Here is a 10,594-nt window from a genome sequence, read left to right as displayed (position 1 = left end):
GGTTACAACATATACTAATCAATTTTTTCAGTACATTTTAAAGTTGAAAAAAAAAAATTTAATCGTGAATCGTCCATAAATTTGATAAAAATCGAGATTTAATTTTTTTGCCATATCGTCCAACCCTAGGTTAAATTCAAATCTTTAGAAGTGATATGATAGGTGTGGGTGAGAAACAGATCAATATTTAAGTCCTTTTTACCATTACACTTTCACTTTTAAATGTTTTTTTGGCAATTCACATTCTTCGTGCATATTGCCACCTACTGGTAGGGGCTGGTCAAAGGTGGAGATTTAAAGAAAAATAGGACTTAATTATTGTCTCACCCACACCTATCATATTGCTTCAGATGATATGGATTAAACCACTGGATGGATTACTTTTATTCTGCCTTTTGGAGCTTCAAAGTCCTGGTCACCATTCACTTGTATTGCATGGACCAACAGAGCTAAAATATTCTTCTAAAAATCTTCATTTGTGTTCTGCAGAAGAAAGTCATACACCTGGGATGGTAAGAGGCTGAGTAAATGATGAGCGAATTTTCATTTTTGGGTGAACTATCCCTTTAAAGTGTAACACCCATTCACTGTACAGATGCAATCTTGGTTTATTCAAATAAAAAGTTATATTTGGGCGAATTTGAACCCGGAACCTCTAAAAACTAGAAGCAAAAAGTTACCACTAGACCAATCAGGCATGTTCATAATTAAAGTGCTAATCTCTGTATTCATCTACTGACTAACAAAATTCTAAGACTGATAGTGGCAGATGTAGAGATGAAATTACCATATTATGTGAAATATTTATTTGAGTGCTTGAATTGGTCATTAAGAATGATTGTTTATCAAAACAGGTAATTTAACAGAATCCTTTACTGTGCATAACATAAGTATTATTCATGAGTTTTGCAGCACTGCCCCCCACAGTACAATTTTCCAGTTTATTTTTATTTAGGTCTAAATTTGTGTTAATGTTCGCTTTCAAATGGATTATTCCAGCTGTTACAAAGGTGATAGGCCTACAAGACTTTATTAGCAGAATAACATGGGATATGCATACACTCTCCATCCATGGATACACTTAACAAAGAAAAAGAAAAAACAATTTGGCCTGCATAAGGTGGTGACGTTTAGTCCTGATTGCCTGTTCTATACAGTGTGTCAAGCTAAGGAACATTTAAAATTTGTTGATGTGTTTAATAGTAGGGATGGCACAAGTACTCGGCTACTCGGGCGTGGCAGCAATGATCGATCATGAAAAAGTTGATCGATGGTGATCATGCATGATGTGACTTCTCACTTCATTCGAAATTCAGTGACAATTACCTGACAACTAAACACAAATGTGTCAAAGAGGGAGCTTATTTTTAATTTTGAGATTGATTACGTTGTGATTTTGAGGGGTACATAGATTGTCAAAGACGTCTCATAGCAACCAAATTGATATACAATGCTGCAATGCTATCGTTACGATCATCAAAAGAGAGTGTAATTAACCATGTTTTGAACACCTGTCTGCAAAACATTTGCTAAACAGGTTTTATTATCATTTAATGTAAGAACTTTGACTCGTTAATGGATATTATTTAATAAAAGTGAATGTTTGTCACTGACTGTAAACCTCCCTGCCCTGGGCACCGACATGTTTGCATGAAGTAACACACACCTGCATCTCGACGAAATGGGAGTTGAAGATTGCCGCACAAGTTTCCAAGTTAGAACTCTGACAAAAAGTGTCATTCCGTTGCACTATCCCCAGTTGAAAGGTGGAAATTCTGACTCTCCGAGTTGAATAGAACGCTTGATGAATCATCACAGCAACAACAATATGGTGCATCGCGGCTTTCCCCACAGGAGCAAACACTTGGGGAGACACACACACACACACACACACACACCAGGAGTGAGGCAGTGGACTCAACGCGCTGCAAGTGTTTCAAACAGCTAGACAGAGCGCAGCTAAATGGAACAGAATGCAGCGTCTTCAAAACTGAACTTCAACATAACATGCATATTAAAAACACAATGGTTATGGCGTCTCCTGTTAAGCCAACCGTGATTTGAAAATAGACGGTTCAGACCGTCACTAAAAAAAACTGGCACGCGCATACTAAGATTACTATGGTAACCCGAAGGAAGAACAAACAGATGCGCGTTGTGCACATTCTTTCATTGATTGGGCAGTGAAACTTCACATAATGACAAAATATGATGCATTATATTTTGATTATGCAATCTTTTGTACATTTTGTTACAGATTATTTTATAACAGCCTATAATAATGAATAGACGATACACTGGAACAACAAGACGCAATGCAGCAGCCAAAGATGTTTGTCAGACGTTATTATATATACAGTTATGTACATGTCATTGCCCCTCTAGTACTCGACAAGTAATTAGAGTACTCGAGTAGAAAAAATGACCAAAATGCCCATGCCTATTTAATAGACAATGTCTTGGTGCTCTGGAGATAGAAATTTTGTTACTAGTTTTTTACTGTTATGCAAAAAATATATATTTTTTAATGTTTGCAAATCAGCTGCTAAATGGTTACTATGTGGTTCCTGGGGAAATGCAGTTGTATTGCAAATTCATGGACATTTGTAATTTGATAGTGACTTCAATTAATGAACTAGTACTAGTTGAAATGAAGCTTGGTATCTTAATCCATAAGAACTATGCATGGGCGCTTGCTTTGGTGTTGCTACACCTCATAGTCTTCATGCCACCCCATTAAAAAATGGGGTTGAGGGTTTGATTACATTGTGAGCACCAAATATCCCAAGAAAGGATAATAAAACCTAAAATTCATTCTCAAGATAGCCGCCGAGTGGACTGACTTGCCTTGAAAGAGGCTTTGTCTCTGTCCCCTGCAAAAACACTTTTTTAAGGTCTTCATGCTCATTCACAGCATACATCATATAATAAAGCCTGATTACCTTCTTGTCATGATTCACTGTTGTTTTGCCCTGTGTTTTGCCTCTGTCATCTGTCTCTAGTTTCCCTTGCACTACATTTCCCATAATTCACTGCCCTGATCACTACCAGCTGTTCCCTATTGTTCTCACCTGTGTTTCATTTACCTTGTTTATCCTTGTGTATATAATGCCCTGATGTCTGCTCTGTCTTTGTCAGTTGTTGTGTTTTTTTTTTCTTTTTTTTTTTTTTTCAGTTCCTGTACCGGTTGCTTTCTTGTTTGTTTTGTTTCCTAGTTCCAGTGTTTACCCTCTTTTGTATTTTATTTATTTTCCATTAAAGTTAAGCTGCATCTAGATCCTGCTCTAGATCCTCCCTCCGGCTACACAAGTATAGCATGACACTCATCCTTTTTATTCATTATTATTGTTATAACCATATATCAATTATTTATAAAGCATTTGTAAATGAGTTATTGGTGATTACTGAACCGCTTATATACATGTAACATGAAAGGAATTGCTCAGTAAGAACCATGTGAACTGTAGGAATTATTTTTCATTCTTGATTTAACTGAGAGGTGATGTCTGTATTTAAAAGGTCATTGGCTCGCTTATCTGTAATGCACGGGACTTTCTTTTCTACACCCACCATATTGGGTGTTCCGATTTGTCCCATTCATTTTAATAAAAGTGGTTCGTCTCTGGCTAAATAATCTCTGTTTTAGGTAACTACAACTAGGTAAGTTGGGACACCACTCGGAGTAGCTCCATTCTTTTGACATCAGCGTGACATTGAAAGTGACAGCTGCGTTCTGCTCTATTCGTTGTGGTGCAATTTGCTTTTTAGCACGAGAACGCGCTTGTTCTGAACGGTTACTGGAAGGAATAGTTACAGAAACGCTACTCATACTCGTGAAAAAAAATGCTTCTCTCAAAGTCAGCAGAATTTATTGCTTTGGTGTTATGCAAAAAGATTCTCCCATGGGAGGGAGCATGCCCCCGGACCCCCATATATAAGGTTGTTCAAGGCAAATTTCTGTGCGTACCCTCAGATGAAATCCTGTAGGCGCCCATGAGTTTATGTATCATTTTTCGAGGACAGTGTGTGTGATATTTGACTGAGAAAAGGAAAACAGAGAGAATGAAACTCAGCACAGTGAGATGAGTTAAAAAGAGTAGCTCATCTTGACTGGGATTGGTTTGGTGGTCAAGAGTGTGTGCACTTCTGTTCTATAACGTAATTTACTGTGAAAAACAATTATAGCTGCAGAGCTGGTGATGAGCAGGAAGTTGCTACAGACCACAGACCTGGTGTGGGAGCTTCAAGATTGCTGAATGGTTTTGCATAAGCAGTGTTGGTGAACAGAAAACAGTTATTTCTCATGGTGTAGCACATCACAACCATCCTTATTAAAGAATTTAATTTATTTAACACTAAATCATGATTCAAATAGTTTTACATTCAGCACACTCTCACGGCGAAATTGTATGATTCTTGCGACTGCGCTGAGTAGTGAGTATTGAGTACTGAGTTGCGAAAGCTATGCCCCTTTAAAATAAAAACTTGATGCTGCAATTTAAAAATGTAGCACATATACCGTAATTTATATTCCCTTCTATGGCTGTTTGCCAGAAAGAATAATAATAAAAAAAAAAATAGGTATTTCATAGGTGTTTGTGATTGACAACTTTTAAAATACATCACTTATCTATGATACTGTAAACACTACATGAATCTGATTTAAATAAATAAAAGGGCGACATGATTACAGAAATGAAAAGGTGAAAAAGTTATTTTTAATATCATAATGTATGAAACAATTACATTAAAATCAGTTTATGTTTAGGGTCTAAATTTTCCTTAATGCAGACTTAGAAAGTTATTGTTGCGCATAAAACATGTTCAAAACAATGCAAGGAATACAAAAAAAAAACAAAAAAAACTAAAAAAGCAGGGTCACTTGGCACATCATGTCCCGCATAATAGAGGCGGTAGAGCAGTTGTTTGGTACAGGGGCCACATTGGGCTTTAAAGGAATAATTCACACAAAAATGAAAATTCTCTCATCATTTAGTCACCCTTATGCCATCCCAGATGTGCATGACTTTCTTCAGCAGAACACAAATTAAGATTTTTAGAAGAATATCTCAGGTCTTTTGGTCCATACAATGCAAGTGAATGGGTGCCAAAATTTTGAAGATCCAAAAGTCACATAAGTCAGCATAAAAGTAGCCTAATCCATGTGACTCCAGATGTTAAATCCATGTCTTCAGAAGAGATATGATAGGTTGGGTGAGAAACGGATCAATATTTAAGTCAATTTTTACTATAAATTCTCCTCCCTGCTCAGTCAATCTCCACTTTAACTTTCTTCTCCTTTTGTTTTTGGTGATTCACATTCTTCATGCATATCGCCATCTACTGGGCAGGGAGACGAATTTCTAGCAAAAATGGACTTAAATATTGATCTTTTTCTCACCCAGACCTATCATATCACTTCTGAATTCATGAATTTAACCACTGGAGTCATATGGATTACTTTTGTGCTGCCTTAATGTGCTTTTTGGAGTGTCAAAATTTTGGCATCCATTCACTTGTATTGTATGGACCTACAGAGCTGAAATATTCTTCTGAAAATCTTAATTTGTGTTCTGAAGAAAGAGAGTCATACACATCTGGGATGGCATGAGGGTGAGTAAATGATAAGAGAATTTTCATTTTTGAGTGAACTGTTTCTTTAAGTAGCACACGGGGGGGGGCCACATTGTCCTTCTTTTGAGATACAATGCTCCATATTGATTTAGTTCTTGTATCTTTTAAGACCCGCAATAGTTGTTTTCTCAATCTAATACATGATGCACAATTTTCTGAAGTTTGTGACTGGTGGAATGTTCTGCCTGATGTATTGCTCTACAAAGATTGATACTTTTCTATCAGGCATTAGTAAAAACTTGATAAAGGCTAAGCATAATTATAAATTATTTTATCATCTCTACTTTCCTGGTAATTTATTATACAATTTAACACAATCTCTACATCAGGGGTCGGTATTATAAAAAAAAACTAACAGTATTATTAAAAAATATTTTTATTAAAAATGTCACTGTTTTATTCTATTACATTAATGCTTTTAAAGCTACTCAAGTTATTCAGCCAAAAGTAGTGAGTGGTTTTATCGTTTCCTTGTTGTTGTTTGATTAATAGCCTATATATGACATAGCCTACTAGACAGTGCTCTATTCGTTTACATGTACACTTCAAGTCCAACATTTTGATGCAAATACACTTTTTGTCCCACTGTTTACATTCACTTTAGACCAAACGAACTGCGTTTACATTAATGCCTCACCAAGACGGGAATTGGCGGAATTATAAAATGTACTGACCGTTTAGGCGTGTACCCGCATAACTGCACAAACTTTAGCCGCCTGTCAATCAAACAATCCGCAGCTACAGACGTCAGGAAATAAAAAGTCAATCTTTTATATTTTATCTAGATCAACCAACCAGTGGTTGTCTTGCTATCGCGATCGATGTAATGAACACCCCTGGTCTAGGAGTAGAACATAGGCTATTTTCTAAGTATAGAAAATTACTGAAAAGTTTATCATCGATATCGAGGACATCTCTCTTTTTTTTCTTTTTTCCCCAGATAAACATCAAGATTGTTTTATTGCCCAGCCCTACTAATAACATTTCCTTAATCTCTCACATCAACCCAATAATCTCAGTGATAGAAAGCTAATTTACAGGCTGCATTATAGACACACAAATTAGAGGCAGGATTAATGCTGATATCTGGCTTGAGCAAGATAAACTCACATGACACAGTCAAGTAATTGGTCTTTTTCACTGCGAAAAGCCCTTTCAGGAGCGGCCGTGATGTTGAGGTGTTGAACTGTGTTTGAGGCATTCTCCACATACATAACAGTCGGCGCCCGATCTACAGCTGCCTTTCAAGTTTTTTATGTGTGATTTGATTTGACGAGAGTCACGAGACACTCCCTAGCCAATCGTGTTGATGGATAAAAATAAAATCAGGATAGGGAAGTAGTGAACACGGACGGTGGGAAAACAGTGCATTAAAAGTACAGTTACAGCACTTAAAATGTACTCAAGTAAAAGTATACAATTTTAAAACGACTTAAAAAAGTAAAATTCCTGGGAAATCTACTTAATTACAGTAACATGAGTATTTGTAATTCGTTACTTTACACCCCTGGTCGCTGGACATCGTTTCCATCTAATACGTGACAATTACTTGCTTCTGTCACACACAACAGCTTCCTATATCATGTTTACACACTCTAATGATTGGTTAAGTTTAGATAAGGGGTTTGGGTAAGGGCATAATATTAATAAATATGTCCTTAAAGCCTCGAGCGCGGAACTCGCGCTTACTTCCACATTTGACATCCGGGAATTTGCACATGATGAAATTGTACGAGTTTATGCGAACAACATCGTGTGAGATCATACGAAATAGCCAACTTGTAAATTATGTACGAATTTTCATGAGATTGGGTTCTTTACATTGGTTTAACAAAATTTAAAGAAATTGTGAAATTCATTAAAAAAATTAGGCATTCTGTCCATATCTAGTGCTTAGTATAGTAAATCCGAAATGTAAACTTGTGTTGAATTGATGTGATATTTTCTTGCACATGCACATAGAATATTAAATAAATTTAATGTTTAGCTGCTTTGTAACAATTGCTCTTGTTTATAGTGCAAGCCTATATAAATACATTTAAAAAGAATGAAATTTGGTATCACTTTATAATAACTACATGGAATAAAGTATTTGTAAAGCATTAGTTTATAGTCAATTGATCATTTATAAATTATTGTTCCTACATTAATAAGCTACATACAAATAATTTGTTATTTGTTTACAGTCACTGTAGCACATGATTTATTATCATTTAATTAGTTAATTTATAGGCAGTTTGATAATGTTTTTAACATGAACAAGGCATGAATTCATAGTGAATAAAGAAACTATATATGTAATTAATTAGATTTACATTTAAACGTAATTAATGTATTTGTTACGGTTTTAGTAATACCTACTGTTAAAGCAATTATTAATTAATATATAGGTCGTAAAGCATTGACTAAGTGCTAACAAAGCATTTTGCATGACCTAATCTAAAGTGAGAACTGTACATAATTAAACATTTATTAATGATCCATTACTCTGAAAACTTGGCCCTGAAATAACCATCTCCACAGCATCTCAATCACAAAGGCTCAAAACAGACACTAAAGCTTAAATAATAATAATAATAAAAACAGACACAAAAGTACAGGAATAATAGTGAGAGAGGAAAATCCACAGTTTATTAAAAGAGATCCTCTAATTGCTCAAACGCCAATTTAGCATTTTTCATCCTATTAAGCTTTATGAGCATACTTATTCTCATTATTGCCAATTAAAATTTCTGTTTAATTCAGTTTCACAAGAGGACCTACTATAAATATTTTATTACATTTAATCCGATTCCAGAAGGACGTCCAAAAATCCCACAGTCTGTGCGCGCGCTCAGGAAACAGCCAGCACGTCACCAAGGTCACACGAAAGTGATGAAATGGCAAAAAAAAAAAAAAAAAAAAAGTGTAAGATCAAGCTGTCTGACGAGTCAGCTGTCATCACTGCTGGTATTGCTGTTGAGAAAGAGATCCTTATAGATTTAAAAACACGAGATGTTCTGCATAACCGTGTGATTGATTAATTAAACAGGAAAGGAGGACTGATTTTCACTTCAAGTAAATTGGTAAGTGCTTTTTGCATTGTTATAGCAACATCAGGAGTTTTCTAAGTGTAAATTAGGCTGCTTGAGCATTCAGTGTCAGATCAAGTTTTGAAAAGTAGTGCTGCATTCCATTCAACTCGGAAAGTCGGATTTCGCAACTTCCTAATAGGAGAAGTGCAATGGAATGCATCTTAAAGTCAGAATTACAACTTGTAGGCTCGTGTAGAAATTCTCAACTCCAATTTTGCCGTGATGCAGGGGCATGATGTCACACAAACATGTCGACACTCAGGGATATATACAAAGTAAGTGATAAACATTCACTTTATTAAGTAATATCGATAAATGAGTTCGTTTCCACATTACATTATATTAAAGCTTGTTTAACAAATGCCTGCAGAAACAGGTGTATAAAACATGGTAAATTATAATCTCTTTTGATAATCGTACACCTGAAGCACAAATGCTAGTGCTGCAGCATTGTTTATCAGCTGGGTTGCTAGGAGACATCTCTAATGAGAGTCAAACCCCTGCTAAGCTAACGGGAGCGTTTCAGTTCCGAATATCGGGGAAAGGAATGCATTTATGGTCGGAGATGTCAAGTAGGAATATCCCACATCCAACTTGAATGGAACACAGCATAGCCGTGTACCCTGACGAAACGAAATTTATTGCAAGCAACATTTAAATCGCAAATGTTATTAGATAGATTTTTCCAAGTTTTATAGACCTCCTTGGTAGATTCATATGAAAAATTATGATTTTTGAATGTCAGTCTGGGAGACGTTCATTTCACAAAACAGTCATGCTGCAGTTAAAATTAGGCTTGCTTGAGCATTAAGTGTCATTTCAAGTTCTGGCTTTCGTGTGTGGACGTGTTTTTAAAATGTCAATTGGTATTACTAGTTAGCTGCGACATAATGTATGATGCCCAAAGGCATAGGGTGTCTTATTCATTATGAAACTGTGTTTTCTTAATGGCATGAATCACACTGAAGGCCTAGATTTTAATGCACAGCCCGCCACTGCTGAATAGGGCATTTATGTAATATTTTTCCAGAGATTTCAGAGGTGGATTTGTATCTCGGGTACCAATCCTTGTAGTAAAAAGATACAAGCACAGTATTTAATGTACAAATGTCTGCAGTATGACAAAAACATCCTAAGATTTGAATGCTGATTAACGAAGAATTCAACTTTCAGGATTCAGGCCAGGAGGCGCCCACATCAGGAAGACATTTGTCTCTCATAGAAAACAATTTTTAGCCAAGTTTTTAAACAAGTTTCAATGAGCAAAATTAGATATTCAAGACATCAACAACTTTTATTACTTCAAAGAAAATGCAAATGTTTAAGTTTGCAAGGTATTAAAAATAGGACCCGATTAAAAAAACATTTCCCCAATTCTTCTTTGTTTTCCCAAATTCTGTTTTCCATTATATTTTTCCATAATTCCATGTTTAAAATATTATTATTTTTTTATAAAAAAATATGACTAATCAAATGAATTCATAAAGAGTTCATCAAATGAAATTATTTTATCTACTAAAGTGTTTCAATAACATTGAACACTGAATCAAATAACGTGAACACAACAGAAAACCACTGTTTAAATTAAAAACTTACAGTACATTCAGTACATCAGCACACATGCTTGTGAAATTTGCTTAAATATAATTGTTCCTGATACAAAATTAATAATAATATTTATAATAATAATAATTATTATTATTATTATTATTATTATTATTATTAAAATGAATATAACATTTTTACTATGCAGTAGTAATATGTTTTTGTCATAATTTCTTCAATTTCACGTGTCCATTTAAACCAAACTTTTATTTTGATGGATCACTGTGTCAGTTTCTGTGCCTGTTTGACGGAAGTTTCACACTTACGGTTAAGCAGTTCGC

The sequence above is a fragment of the Myxocyprinus asiaticus genome, chromosome 12 (genome assembly GCF_019703515.2).
Source record: "Myxocyprinus asiaticus isolate MX2 ecotype Aquarium Trade chromosome 12, UBuf_Myxa_2, whole genome shotgun sequence".
Lineage (NCBI taxonomy): Eukaryota > Metazoa > Chordata > Actinopteri > Cypriniformes > Catostomidae > Myxocyprinus > Myxocyprinus asiaticus.
Note: the sequence above shows the minus strand (reverse complement) of the source record.